Source organism: Juglans regia, chromosome 8 (assembly GCF_001411555.2).
Source record: "Juglans regia cultivar Chandler chromosome 8, Walnut 2.0, whole genome shotgun sequence".
Lineage (NCBI taxonomy): Eukaryota > Viridiplantae > Streptophyta > Magnoliopsida > Fagales > Juglandaceae > Juglans > Juglans regia.
The window spans coordinates 10,489,835-10,505,224 of record NC_049908.1 but is presented as its reverse complement, the minus strand read 5'-3'; the positions used below and the strand labels follow the sequence as shown (position 1 = coordinate 10,505,224).

General features: G+C 36.6%; 1 long non-coding RNA gene across 2 annotated transcripts; it reads left to right on the top strand.

Annotated features, from left to right (window-relative positions):
* Positions 1–2,589: 2,589 nt before the first annotated feature.
* Positions 2,590–12,551, top strand: LOC108983069. Of its 2 annotated transcripts, none has more exons than XR_001994815.2 (4): positions 2,590–3,647; positions 9,798–9,892; positions 10,967–11,004; positions 12,231–12,551. It is a non-coding gene; the product is annotated as an uncharacterized LOC108983069 (long non-coding RNA). The 2 variants fall into 2 exon arrangements; XR_001994814.2 differs by lacking the exon at positions 2,590–3,647 and adding an exon at positions 9,128–9,701 and having other exon boundaries at positions 12,231–12,384.
* Positions 12,552–15,390: the final 2,839 nt, after the last annotated feature.

The following is a 15,390-nucleotide window of genomic DNA, read 5'->3' as shown; positions in this document are numbered from 1 at the left end:
ATATAGGCAGGATTGGTTGTATGAGGTTTAGGGTCTCCCACTAATGTTTGAGAGGGAGAACTACGTACGGACTTGTAGAAGAGACTTCATCTTGTCATTCTGCCAAATGCGAATATGTAACAGTAACAATTTCTTTTTTTATTAATTTCTTTATTTGAACAATTGTGTCGAGGAGAATTATTCGGTGGCCAAGAATTCGGTCAATGCGGCCTTAGTTGACAGCTAATATATTACAAGTGCGCATGCATGCAGCATCGGAACATGTTAGACCGTCCATTCTAAAATAGATCCCAATCTTCTTTCAAAATAATTAATAATGTTAAAATAACAAATAAATAATAAAAATTTATTATTTTTCATCACTTTAAATTTTTATGATAAATGATAATTTCACATATTATATGAGTATAAATTTTGAATTCAAATCCTGACTCTATATTATATTCTATTTAATTAAATATTTAACAGTAACACTACAAAAGAATTAGTTTTTATGATTTGTCTAAACGTCTGAAAAAAATTTTTGAGATGAAATATTTTTTTCTCAAAGTCATCCCAAGAAGCCTGTCTCAAAAGGTTTTTTTTTGGATGAAATTAGATTTTCATCTCAAAAAAGATTTTTAAGAATGAAATTGAGCGGAACTAGTCGTAGGCATTTGAACTGACATTTTTTTAGAGACAAAAATTTTTCGTCCCAAAAAACCGTTTGAAAGGAAAGAAATCAGTTCGAACAAACACAAATCCATTTGAAGCGTACATAAACTTGATTCGAACTACGGAATATATTTGATCATGTTCAAAAGGACATAGTGTTTGAATAGAAAGCTAAATCGTTGTAATGTAAAAAGCTATCGTAGATTTATAAATTGCAATTTATCGTTCGAATTGAGTATTGTCCATTCAAACGATACTCATAATACATAACTGATTTAAATTAAAAATACGATATTGGAGAAATGTTCGAACATGACACAGTCGTCATCTACATATTTTCGCCACTAACTCTGCCGTGGAAAGCCCACTTTCTAACTTCCAAGAGGTATGCCCCTAATATACTCATCATTTGATTGTTTTTTGAAATAATATGGTGAACAATGAAGTGAATCAATTTGACCCCATTTTGGTGTTTTTTGGCTGCCACAAATCAATATCTTGAATACTGTACCGGACGCTATACCGGTTAAGGTACTGGAACGAAATATTTCAATACCGATATCGTTTCGAGATAGCGTTTCAGGATAATATTTCGAAATAATCGATATATAAATAAATTATATATAAATACATATATATATAAATTATAAATAGTCTAATTTGAATTGAGGGTTAAAAAATAAGTTTGTAATTTGAAAAAATGAAAAAAAAAAAAGAAAAGACACTGGCAGAAATATCGGCCGAAATTGAGACCGATACGAAATAGATATAGTACCTGTACCAACTGGACGACCAGTACAAAAAATTTCAATCATACCAACCGGTAGGGTACAAAATTCACAACTATGCCACAAATAGTTTTTGGGTGTATAAATGATGGAGTGAAGCCACTCCAACGTGATTTGGGCCGATTAAAAAGATGCAATGTTGGGTTTTAAGTTTGGTGCTAAGTCGACTCAGCCATGGTTTGTTTGGCAAAGTCGCATTCAAATGGTTATGAACCCGTTCGAACTCTTATTTGCCAAACATACACATTCAGTGTTCAAATGGTTACGGACCTGTTCCAACTTTTATTTGCCAAACAGATTGTAACACCCTGCTCATTCCTTCTTACGTATACTCATTCATTCTGATGTAAGTAAATTTTGAGGATGTAAATTATGCAACAGTCTGCCCATTCTCTCTAACGACTGCAAGCCTCGTTATGCATGCCGAACCCCGATGTTGTGTTTTCAAATATACTATATGATTTCTAAAATATGCTCAGTGTTTTAAATGTACTGAAAATATTTATATGGAGTATTTTCAATATTATTGAACTAAGATTGATTTTAAATAAGACAATTATAATATTTTTGAAGAGCTCTAAAAATATTATAATTGTCGTGAATCATTTTAATATCATTTATTAAAATGATTTCAGTTATTTAAAATATTATGTGATTTAAAATTATGTTTAAAATTCTAATTAAATTGAATGATTTTATTCTTTAAAAATATTAAATAAGACTTTATCATTTTATTAATGATAAATAAATATTATTTTATAAATTAAAATTTAATTTAAATAATATTTTATCTTAATTTTTTTAATATTTTTAATTAAATTAATATTTACACATTTTTAAATTAATATTAAAAAATTTTCGTTAGATTATTTTGAACATCCTAAGGCTTCGTTTGGAACCACAATTCCTCTCAACTCATCTCAACTTATCATTACAACTTTTTCAAATCTCAACACAAAATATAATAAACAATTCAACTTTTTCAAATTCTAAAATAATAATAATAATAATAAATAATATTATAATAATATTTTATTATCTCAACTCAACTTAATTCAACTCACTTCAACATCCAAACACAACCTAAAATAAAGAGATCATGATTAAAAATTTTAATTTAAAACTTAGACCCCTCTCTTTTTTCCTCACCTTTCCCTCCCCTCACTCTCCTCCCTCTCATGCGTACAACGTACGCCTCTCCCCCTCTCATCGATTCTTCCATAGCCCAGCCCGGCGCCACCGTACGCCGCCAAATCTCACCTCCACCACCGGCAGCTTCCCCTCACACCGGCGACCTCCCACCGTCAAAGCCAGCCTCCACCGCACGGCCACTCTCTCCCACGCACAGACGCAACCTCTCACACACGGTTTCACCGTGCGCAGCCCTTTCCACCGCCGTATGCGGCCACCCAGGCCACCACACCGCCACCAACACCCTCCCCTCCCACCGGTGAACCTCTACCATGGAACCCAAGCCACGGCAACCTCCCTCTCCCCTTCCGTCGCACGCACGCACGAAACCCATAAATGGGTTTCGCACGGCTTCAAGGCCACCGACGGCCCTAGCGCCGCCGTGCACCGGTTCCAGCCCCACCGAGCACCACCACGAGCTCCCCCTTCCCTTCCCCTTCCTCCTCCCCTTGGTCCGAAGCCCATAGCCCCTTCCTCAGCCGCACGGAGCTCCTTCGACGCACGGGTTCTCCATACCCACGGCGGAGCTCCGCCTCCCACGGCCACTGCACCACCACCAAGAGCTTCCCCTTCCACCGGCGACCTCCCCTAGCCACTCCCAGGTCCAGCCGAGCCACCTAGCTCCCGCACTCTCTCTCACTCTCCCACGGCTCCTCTCCACTTTACGGCTCAGATCCGCCGCCGTAGACCACCGTGGCGCCACCCAGCGCCATCTCAAGTTCCACCGCACCTCCCTCAGCTCCTCCATGGCCAGTCATGACCAGCCAAGCCTCCCTCCGGATTCCCATGTCGAGACCCACGACCATAGCTCCTCCACGAGCCGCCGTGTCTCTGACGAATGTCACCTCAGCACCACCACGAGACCACCACTCCAAAATTACGACCTGACCCTCCTACACTTAGACCAGCACCTCTAGCCACCTCTAATGGCCAAGGCAGCCATTGTACGTATGACCCTTCTGACATCATCAATTGTGACGATCAGTGAGCAACGCACGGGTTATCCTGTCGATGGTATAACCCTCTATCTCTCGTTATTTATGTTAGATGTTTATTAGGTATGGACTGTGCTATTAGTATTGTGAAGGTCGCTGTATTGTGATGTGTTGTGTAGTGAAGTGTTGGACATTCTGTATAGTGAAGTGTGGAGAGTAGTTGGGAATTGTGTTGTGCAGTGTTGTGGACTGTGCTATAATCATGGCGTGACATCGTGTGGATTGGGAAGAGTGTGTACTCTCGTGGCATAGTGTGAGATAATGAGAGTATATTTAAAATATACCCTCCTAGCGTATTGTGGAATGGGAAAGAGTACGCGCTGAGTGTACTATGTGTGACGTAAAGTGAGTAAAGGGAGTACACGTGGAGTGTACTCCATGAGATGCAATGGTTGCAGAGATAAGGATGATTCTATGGTCGATGGGCATAAAGCGTAATGAGTGGTGTCGGGAACTGTGGAATAGTGACCTGAAGTAGTTATGGTGTAGTCTGTAGACTGAGGTGACGGGTGTCACCGTGTAGTTAACTCATAGTTGTGAGTATGGATGAAGTAGAAGAACAAGTGTAAGTGTGCAACGGAAGCATGACTTAGGAATGCCATGAAGTGACATGGTTACCAGCAGTCGTGCTTATGATAGGTGAGGAGTTGGCGTAGAAATGGTGTAGCAAAATGTCAGGTGACGTGACACGGTCACGGTGTAGCTTGGGAGTAATCTCGAACTATATGACGTGACGTAAGTCGTGGTTATGAACAGAGTCTTGTTGTGTTAAGTGTTGAGATAAACTGTCAAAAGGGACTGGTAGCATGAATAGTCATGCTATTCTGGTTAAGAGAAGGTTGGTATCGGAGTATAGTGCTTGTTTACACAAGCAAGTGATTAACGTATTATATGTTGGTCTCAGGTGATAAAGGGATAATGTACATGTGTAATTTGGTGAGACACATGTACCGGACGGATTCACCATATATAATGGGTACTCTGTCCTAAGTACAACCACACGGTTCACAACCGGGCCCTAGGAAGGACGGGATCACGCCGTACGTGCCTGTCTTTTCCTTTCATTTTTTTTTCTTTTTTTAGTAACATGTGATCGGCATAGACATGACACTTATGTACTTTAAATTTCTCATTTAATAAAGGGAATACCTGATAGACATTTTATTCAAACATCCACCCATAAGAGACTCTCAGAGTCCATCATACAATCAAAAAAATAAGAAGAGACTCCATCCCAACATAAAAGCAACATCAATAAACATAACTCATCATCCATAAACATAACTGTTCTGGTTAGGAAAGGTCCTAAGCGTCTCCCTCTCTCTCTGCAGTAATATTTTGCTCCCCAGCCTTTTCATCATTACTTAGACGTTTAAAATATTTAAAACAAAAATGAGTCGAATATTCAGTAAGTAGTATATCATGTAGTGAACGTATTAAGCATCTATTCTTTTCTTTTGAAAACATGCATACATAAACATTTTGTTAATTCTTGACAATGCTTTCATACATAACAGTTTAAGAAATAAGTTATATTTTCATGCATAAACATTTTAACAAATAATTATACTTTTATGTTTCACTTTGATTGGCCTGTACACACTATTATGTCTCGTGTATTGGGGTTACCGATCTTCCTTTAGATATGGACTTCACCCGTGATTACAGTTTGGGAATCCCTTTCATGGGGGCAGCACTGGGTGTACTACTAGTACTACTTACCCGACATTACAATATGTTAATTTCTTTGGTAACATTTTCATTCATATAGTCGTTATATATTTTCATACAATAAAAGGTTCGTTCATTTAGTCCTTCATTTCTTTCATTCATGGCAATCCTTTCAGTCATTTCTTTTCAGTAATTTTCATTTAATAGTTCATTCATAGAAAACGTAATTTAAAAGCATGAACCTAAACATCATCTTTTCATTTAACAGTACATTCATGAAAAAACATCATTTTAAAAGCATGAGCTTAAACATTATTTTTCATGGCATCCATAAAGCGTCAGTTCATAGGGATAATTTAATATCAGTTCATAGGGATATTTTAAAATGTTTCATTCACGTCATTTAAAGTATCGGTTTATAGGGACATTTTAAAATACTTTATTCGCATCATTTAAGGCATCTCTTAAAGCATAAGGCATGAGTTATTCATTTCCTTTCTTTTGCAATCAAAATATTTTTATTATCTTTCTTACTTCAATGCATATGCAATTTTATGAATAAGATATATTTTCATATTATACTACATATAGGTGTAATCAATAAGTTAATTGAGAGAACATGTATGGAAATCTCATGACTTAGAATCTATGTACATGCATTACCTTATACTCATACCCATAATTATAATCGATAGAGTGTTTAATATGGGCTATCAAGAAAGGGTTTGTATATACTATATACAGTTACCTTTTTTTTAAGAAGAACATTTATAATGAGACACATTTTTTCATAAAAAGAACTTGGTGTAAGAAGCATGGTCATAGTTACTTACCTCTATGCTCCTCAATACTTCCAACGTTAATATAGATCCTATTCCAATAAATAACATAAGCGTGTTAATACTCATACAATATTTTTTAGCCCTCCCTTTAAAAGAGAAAGTCACAATATTACAATCTAACGTATCTTCTATGCTTTGCATTAATTCGATAACTACTCCTCATATCGACTTACAAGAGAAATAACTTAAATATTAAGACATGCTAACTGTCCATAGAAATACTATTTTATAAGCTTACATGAAAAATAGTTAAGAATTCATAGGTTTCAAGCAAGGTTTCTTTGGTTCAATGCTCACTTTGGGTTATGGAGATTAGGAGATAAAATCTGAACGTTCTCAATAATGAGCTTTGAAATAGATTTAGGCATCTCAAGTAGGCTAAATAATGTGCTTTAATTAGTTTAGATAAAACCCCCCATTAAATTTTAAAGTAGTATAAAGTATAGCAAAGTTACCCATTAAAAAACTTTAAAATCTTTAAACACTTTAAGCTTATGATTTACTCACTTAATATCCTTCAAAATCAATATATAAAATTATAGAATCAAGCAAAACCTCTAAATCAAACCTCTAGTATCCTAAAAATAAATTACCAACAAAATCTCAACTCAAGGCACATGATACCAACATATGTAATTTAAAATCACTTTGATCATCACCTATGATTAAACCAAGTTTAATAACAACATAGTATTTTTAAAATATAGGATAATACATATCAAAACAACTATAATACTATTCGGTTTGGGCAAAAAACAGGGCATACATATTTAGTTGCAATATAGGAAATTAACTACATCAAAACATAAGCTAAAACACTTAAATTGGCTTCCAAAATCATATTAAAAATAAATAAGTCAAATTATGATTTTTACTTTAAGCTCTTAGCTCATTTTAAAACACAAGTGGAAGACCAAATAGAGGTATAGCCGTGTGGATGAAGAGCAACACAATATCACTGTTTTAAACTCCAAAACTGAAACATCACAAATCATCAAAAGAAAACCCACTTGATCAACCATGGCTAAATTCGAAATACACAAAGGAGAATGATTAAGGATAGTTTTATCTTGCTATTTTCTTCTTGAGAATAAGGGAAATGGATGCTTGGATTGAAGGAGATGGGAGAAGTTTGGTTTCTTGAAGAACAAAAGAGATGAGAATAAGAGAGGATCGGCTATGGCGTGGGGAAGAAGATGAAATTCTTTTCTTGCTTTTTCTAAGGGTAGCCGAAGGGTTTGGGGGGGAAAAATGCTTATGATTAGTTTTGTCTTTTCTTTTCTCCTTTTGTGGCCTTAATTGATGGGTGCTAGGAAGAGAACAAGAAGTCAATAGCTTCCTTAAGAAGCTTACGGGTGTAAGGAGCTCAATGACTTACTTTAGAAGCCTATGGATGCAAAAGCTTATTGGCTTGTCCTAGAATTCTACGGGTGAAAGGAATAAGTGGTTTAATTGTTTTAGTCAAAGCTTATCACATAAGTTTGGAAGATGGATGATGGAGATCTATCCACTTCAAGGATGCTTTTCACCTACCAATCCAATGGTAGAGAATAATTGGGTCATTTCCTTAATAAATAAAATTAAAGGGTTTAAGAGAAAATATTTCAAAATCTTGAAAATAATACTCTTGATTTATTTTAATAAATCTTATTTTAAAAAAATAAAGCATATTCATCTTAAAATAAAATAATTAAAAGTAATAAAAAATTTTAGCTCAAAATATTTAACTTAAAGAATTATTAAAATGATGTAAAGATCTACGTAGTAGAACTCGGGTATTATAACTCTACCCCCTTAAAGTTGCTTAAAGTGAAGATGTCAGCCTCCAGAAGATCGAGACAGAGGTTTCAGAAAGGAAGCAACTCAACTTTATGGTTTCTGAAGATGGGTCCCTACGGTTCAAGGGGAGACCTGGTGTACTAGCAAAGAAAGAATTACGGGATTTACTACTGAGGAAGACGCACAAGTCTTTATACACAATACATCAGGGTAGTACCAAGATGTATCAAGACTTGAGACAACACTACTGATGGAGTAGAATGAAGATGGATGTAGCTAATTTTGTAGCCCAATGTCTGACGTGCCTGATGGTTAAGGCCGGGCATCAAAGGTCTTTAGGAACACTACAACCATTGCCAATCCTAGTTTGGCCATAGGACAAGATTAACATGGACTTTGTGACAGGATAAACCCCGAGCAGACAAGACTCAGCATGGGTGATCGTCGATAGGTTGTCTAAGATAGCTCACTTCATCCCTATTCAGATGACCTATTCGATGAGCAAAATGACAGAACTATATGTCTGAGGGATAGTCAAACTACGTGGGACTCCATCCAAAATCGTGTTAGATCGAAATTCACAGTTCACATCAACATTCTGGAGGAGTGTGCAAAAGAATCTGGGGATTAGTATTTCTGAGAGTAGCTCCCATGAAAGGGATGATGAGGTTTAGAAACAAAGGCAAGCTAACTCTCATATTTATTGGCTCGTTTAGGATTCTGGAATAGAAGCAGCGGCTAACAGAGTAGCACTCCCACCACAGTTCTCAGCTATGCACGATGTATTTCATATCTCAATGCTTCGAAAGTATGTGCATGATTTCTCCTATGAATAAGCACTGGTTCGAATCCTAGATCGGAAAGTACAAGTGCTCTGCAGTAGAACCATCCCGATGGTCAAAATGCTGTAGAGCCACCGCACCGAACAAGAGGCGACGTGGGAGCATGAGGACGATAGGAGGGAAAAGTATCCCACCCTTTTTCTTTAAAGTACGTTCAATCTCGAGGACAAGATTGTTTTTAATGGAGTAAAGTTGTAATACCCGAGTCCTACTACGTAGATTCTTATTTCATTTGATCAATTATTTAAGTTAAATATTTTGAGATAAAGATATTTTTATTACTTCCAATTATTTTATTTTAAGAGGAGTATGTTTTATTTTAAAATATGGTTTTTAAAAATAAATCAAGGGTGTTATTTTTTAGACTTTGAAATATTTATCCTTAAGTCCTTTAATTTTATTTATTTAGAAAATTGTCCAATTATTCTGTACCATTGGATTGGTAGGTGAAAACTACCCTTGAGGTAGATAGATCTCCACCATTCATTTGGTTCCTTGTGTTGCAAGGAGGAAACAAAGACTAAAATGCTATTTTCCTCCTCCAAGCCTACGTAGGAAGCAACCAAGAAAGAAAAAAAAAAAGGTCTTCATCTTCTCCTCCCAAGCTTATGTGATAAGTCTTGACCAAGTCAACTAAATCTTTTTCTTTTTCTTTCTTTCCTTAGACTTGAGCCCGTAGGCTTCCCGAGGAAGCCATTTACTTAACTTTCCTCCCACCTATCGTCCAAGGCAAATCAACAAAAGAGAAAAGAAAAAAATAAAAATTATCCTAAGGCATTTTCTCCCCTCATGCTCGTCGACCCTCACCCAAGAGAAAAGAAATGAATTTTCACTCCCTTTCCAAGCAAGCTAAAGCCAACCCTCTCTTCTTCTCCTCTCTTTTGTTCTTCAAGAAACCAACTTCTCTCATCATCTTCAAGCTTATGACTCTATAGCAAGGTGAGAGTGCCCTTAATCATTCTCCTTTGTATATTTCGAATTTAGCCATTGTTGATCAAGTGAGTTTTCTTTTGATTTTTGATGTTTTGGTTTTAGGGTTTGAAACAGTGATATCGTATTGCTCTTCATCCACACGGTTGTCCCTCTATTTGGTCTTCTACTTGTGTTTTGGAAGGGGCTAAGAGCTTAAGGTAAAAATCTTAATTGACTTGTTTATTTTTAATGTGTTTTTGGAAGCCCATTAAGTTGTTTTAGCTTGTGTCTTGATATGTTTAATTTTTTATATTGCAAATAAATATGTATACCCTGTATTTGGTCCAAACCGAATGGTATTATAGTTGTTTTGCTATATATTTTCTTATATTTCGAAAATGCTATGTTATTATTAAACTTGGTTGAATTATAGGTAATGATTATAGTGATTTTAAATTATATATGTTGGTATCATGTGCCTTGTGTTGAGATTTGGTTGGTAATCTACTTTTAGGATGCTAGAGGTTTGGTTTAGAGCCTTTGCTTGGTTCTATAATTTTATTTCTTACTTTTAAAGATATTAAGTGAGTAAATCATAAGTTTAAGTGTTTAAAGGTTTTAAAATTTCTTAATGGGTAACTTTGCTATACTTTATGCTACTTTAATAATGGGAAGTTTTATCTAAACTATTTAATATATTGCTTATATGAATAGGTTATAGCTTAGTTAGTTTAGATATAAGAGATTAATTGTGCATGAGGTATTGTGATATGCAAAGCTGTCCAAATATTCCTAAGTCCATGTCATGCCATAAAAAATAGCTCATTTATGTTGTCCGTCGTTTTGTTAAATTCTACCTAATCCAAGAATTCAAAATATTGATGAGCTAACCTTTTATAATGAGGGACCACAAGTTGATTTAAAGGGCATGATTCCTAAGCTTGTTTAGCTTATTTTAGATGCCTAAATCTATTTCAAAGTCTATTGTTGAGAAGTTTCAGATTTTATCTCCTAATGTCCATAATTCAAAGTGAGCTTGAATTAAAGAAACATTGCTTGAAGTCTATGAATTCTTAATTACTTTTCATGTATGCTTTTAAAATAGTCTTTCCATGGACAGCTAGCATGTCTTAATATTTAAGTTATTTCTTTTGTAAGTCGAGGTGAGTAGTCATTGGGTTAATGTTAAGCATAGAAGGGATGTTAGATTGTAATCTCGTGGCTCTCTTTTAAAGGGAGGGCTAAAGAGTATTGTATGAGTATTAACACGCTTATGTTAATTATTGGTATAGGACCTATATTGATGATGGAAGTATCGAGGAGCATAGAGGTAAGTAGCTATGACCATACTTCTTACACCAAATTCTCTTTATGAAATAATGTCTCTCTCTTATTGCAAATGTTCTTCTAAAGAAAAGAGTAAATGAATATAGTATGTAGAAGCCCTTTTCTTGATGGCCCCTGTTAAGCACCCTATTGGTTATAATTATGTGTATGTGTATAAGGTAATGTATACACGTAGATTCTAAGTCATGAGATTTTCATACATGCTCTCTCAATAAACTTATTGATTATTCATATATGTAGAATAGCATGAAAATGTATCTTATTCATAAAAATGCATGAGCATCGAAGTATAAAAGATGATGAAAATGTTTTGATTGCAAATGAAAGAAAATGAATGTATCATGCCTTATGCTTGAAGTGATGGTTTAAATGAGTTTTAAAATGTTCAAATGAACTGATGCTTTAAATGATGCGAAGAAATTGTTTTAAAATGTTCTTATGAACTGATGCTTTAAATGACGTGAAAGAAACGTTTTAATATGTCTTTATGAACTGATATTAAATTGTCCCTATGAACTGACGCTTCATGGATGATATGAAAAATGATATTCAAGCTCATGCTTTTAAAATGATATTTTTTTATGAATGCACTGTTAAATAAAAAGATGATGTTTAAGTTCATACTTTTAAATGATGTCCTTTCATGAATGAACTGTTAAATGAAAATGACTGAAAGGACTAATATGAATGAAAGAAAGAAATGACTGAATGAATGAATGTTTTATTGTATGAAAATACGTAACAGCCATATGGATGAAAAAGGTACCAAAGGAATGGGCAGATTGCAATGCCGGGTAAGTAGTACTAGTAGTGCACCAAGTGCTGCCCCCTAAGAAAGGATTCCCAACCTGGGGCCACGAGCGAAATCTAGGTGCAAAGGAATACTGCTAACCCCAACACGGGGCATAATAGTTTGTATCGGCCAAAAAAAGTAAAACATGAAAGCATGGTTATTTCTTAAAATGTTTATACATTGAAGCATAGTTATTTCTTAAATGTTTATGCAGAAAATTATGGCTTATCCTTTAAACATTTATGCATGAAAGTATTGTCAAGAATTAGCAAAATGTTTATATATGCATGTATTCAAAAGAAAAAATAATAGACGCTTGGTATGTTTACTGTATAGTGTACTACTTATCAAAAAATGTTTACTGTATAGTGTACTGCTTACTGAGTATTCGACTTATTTTTGTTTTAAACGTCCAGGAAATGACGAGAAGTTTGGGAAGCAATGCATTACTGCAGAGGGAGGGGCAGACGTTTAGGACCTTCCCTAACTAGAACAGTTATGTTTATGGATGATAGGTTATGTTTTTATGAATGTATGGACTCTAAAGAGTAGTTTGGATTCAGAGATGAGTTGAGATGGTTTGTGAATAGTAGAATAAAAATTAAATTATTTATTATATTTTGTGTGAAAATTGAGAAAGTTATAATGATGAGTAAGATGAGTTGAAGTGGGTTTTGAATGCAAACAAGGCCTAAGAGTCTTTTATAGATGAATGTTCAAATAAAATGTCCATCAGATGTTCCCTTTATTAAATGAGAAATTTAGATTGCAATTATGTTATGTTCATGCCGATCGCATGTTACTAGAAAAAGAAAAAGAAAATAAAAGGACAGGCACGTACATCGCGATCCCGACCTCCACTAGGCGGGGTTTTGACAAGTTTGGTATAACACCCATTTCCTTCTTTTTGACGTAAGGCTCTTTTTTAACGTAAGCAAATTTCGAGGGTGAAAATTATGCAACAATCTGCCCTTCTCTCTAGCGAATGCGAGACTCGTTATACGTGCTGAATCCCGATGGCCTGTTTCTAAAGATAATATGTGATCTTTAGAGTATGTCCAGTGTTTTAAATATACTGAAAATATTTATATGAGATATTTTTAGTATTACTGAACTAAACTTGATTTTAAATACAACAATTATAATATTTTTGAAGAGCTTTAAAAATATTATAATTGTCAGAAATCATTTTAATATTATTATTAAAATAATTTTTGTTATTTAAAATATTATGGGATTTGAATTATGTTGAAAACTCTAATTAATTAAATGGTTTTATTATTTTAAAGATATTAAATAAGACTTCATTATTTTATTAATGATGAATAAATATTATTTTATAAACTAAAGTTTAGTTTAAATAATATTTTACTTTAATTCCTCTTAGCGCTTTTAATTAAGTTAATGTTTATGCATTTTCAAAGCAATGTTTTAACCTTCCTCTCTCCTCCCACTTCTTTACGTCGCACGCTGCCCTCTCCCTAGCCGATTCTTCCTCTGCCCAGCCCGGCACACACGCTACCGTGCGCCGCTCGGTCTCACCTCCACCACCAACGACCTCCTCTCATGCCGACGAGCCTCCACCACCAAACCCAGCCTCCACCTCGCGACTATCCCGAAATGGTACTGGTATCAAAATATTTCGTTCTAGTGCCTTGACCGATACGGCATCCGGTATGATATTCAAAACGCTGCTCCCAAATCCAGCCGAGCCACCTAGCTCTCTCACTTTCTCACAGACTCTCCCTCCACCCGTTGGGTTCGATCCCACCGTACCGCCTCCATCTCGCCACCGTAGCTCCACCAGCAACCTCCTGAGCTCCCCCATGGCTAGCCACGACTAGCCAAGCTTCCCTTTCCATTTCCATGCCTTAAGACCCACGGGTTTTCCTTGGGAACCCAAGGCTCCACCTTGTTCCGCCCCTCACTGCCACCATGAGGCCACCCTCAGCCTCCCCTAGCCCAACCCTAAGCCCAAACAGCCACTATACATGGTGGACAGCCATTGCACATGGATTAGCCGCCACGTACGACCCTTCCGACGTCATCAACTTTGATGATTAGCGAGCAACGCATGGGTTATCCCGTCGATGGTATAACCCTTTATCCCTCATTATTTATGTTATTAGTTAATTGATTAAGTTGTGGACTGTGCTGTTAGTATTGTGGAGTTGCTGTGTAGTATGGAGATGTGATGTTCTGTGTAATGAAATGTTGGGCATTCTGTAGTGTTGGGCGTAGTTGGGAACTGTGCTGTAAAGTGTGGTTATGGAGTATGTGCTATAATGGTAATGTGGCGTTGTGTGGATTGGGAAGAATACACGCAGAGTGTACTCTGTGTGGCATAGCGTGTGAAGGGAGTACACGTAGAGTGTACTCCATGTGGTGGAGTGATGTCCCATATGGCGGGTATGCTATAGTAGTGATGTGGCGTAGTGTGTGAAGGGGTACACGTGGAATGTACTCCATGAGGTGTAGCGATACACCGTGTGGCGTGTTGCAAAGATAAGGATGGTTGTGTGGTTGTATGGTTGATGGGCGTAGAGCATGGTGAGTCGTGTCAAGAACTGTGGAATAGTGACCTGAAGTAGTTGTGATGTGGCATGTAGTCTAAGGTGACAAGTGTCATCGTAATTGACTTATGGTTGGGAGTATGTGTGAAATGGCAGAACAAGTGTAGGAGTGCGCAACGGAAGCATGATTGGGGAATGTCACAAAGTGACATGGTTACCAGCAGTCGTGCTTAGGATAGGTGAGAAGTTAGCGTAGGAATGGTGCAGCGGGATCGTGACGAGATGTCACGATATGATAGGAGTATGTGAGGAACCGTACTCATGATGAGTTAGGAGTTAGCATAGAAATGGCGTAATGGGATGTCAGGTGACGTGATACGGTCATGGTGTAGCTTGGGAGTAATCTCGAGCTATATGACGTGACGTAAGGCGTAGTGGTGAACGGAGTCTTGTCGTGTTAAGTGTTGGGATGAACTGTCAAAAGGGACGGGTAGCATGAAGAGTCATGCTAGCCAGGTTAAGAGAAGGTTGGTATCGGAGTATGGTGTTTGTTTACACAAGCAGGTGATCAACGTGTTATATGTTGATCTTAGGTGATAAAGGGGTAAGGTACATATGTAAGCTGGTAAGACACATGTACCGGATGGATTCACCATATGTAATGGATAATTTGTCATAAGCATAGTTATATGGTGCTTAAATCTCAGAGTTGGTTTAGAGGCATGTGTCGTGTATGGATGAGAATGAGGATTAGTGTGGGCTAAGGTGCATGAAGGCAGTGATGAGTGTATTGTCTAGGATTGGGATGCATGATTCCATTAGTCAGAATCATGTGTCGGAATATGGTCAGTAAGAAGAGTAAAACGAAGGTCTTAGTGTCTTAACCCTAAGGCGAATCATGGGTTCACCTTAGGGGATGAACGCTCGTAGTAGAACGTCGAGTTTGGAAGAGGTAGTGACCGTAAGTAGATTTTGAAGGTTTTAGCATGGTAAAGGCACGTAAGAGCACGAGATAGAAAGAGAGTGTTACACTTCTATTCTAAACTTAGTTGCTTATACATAA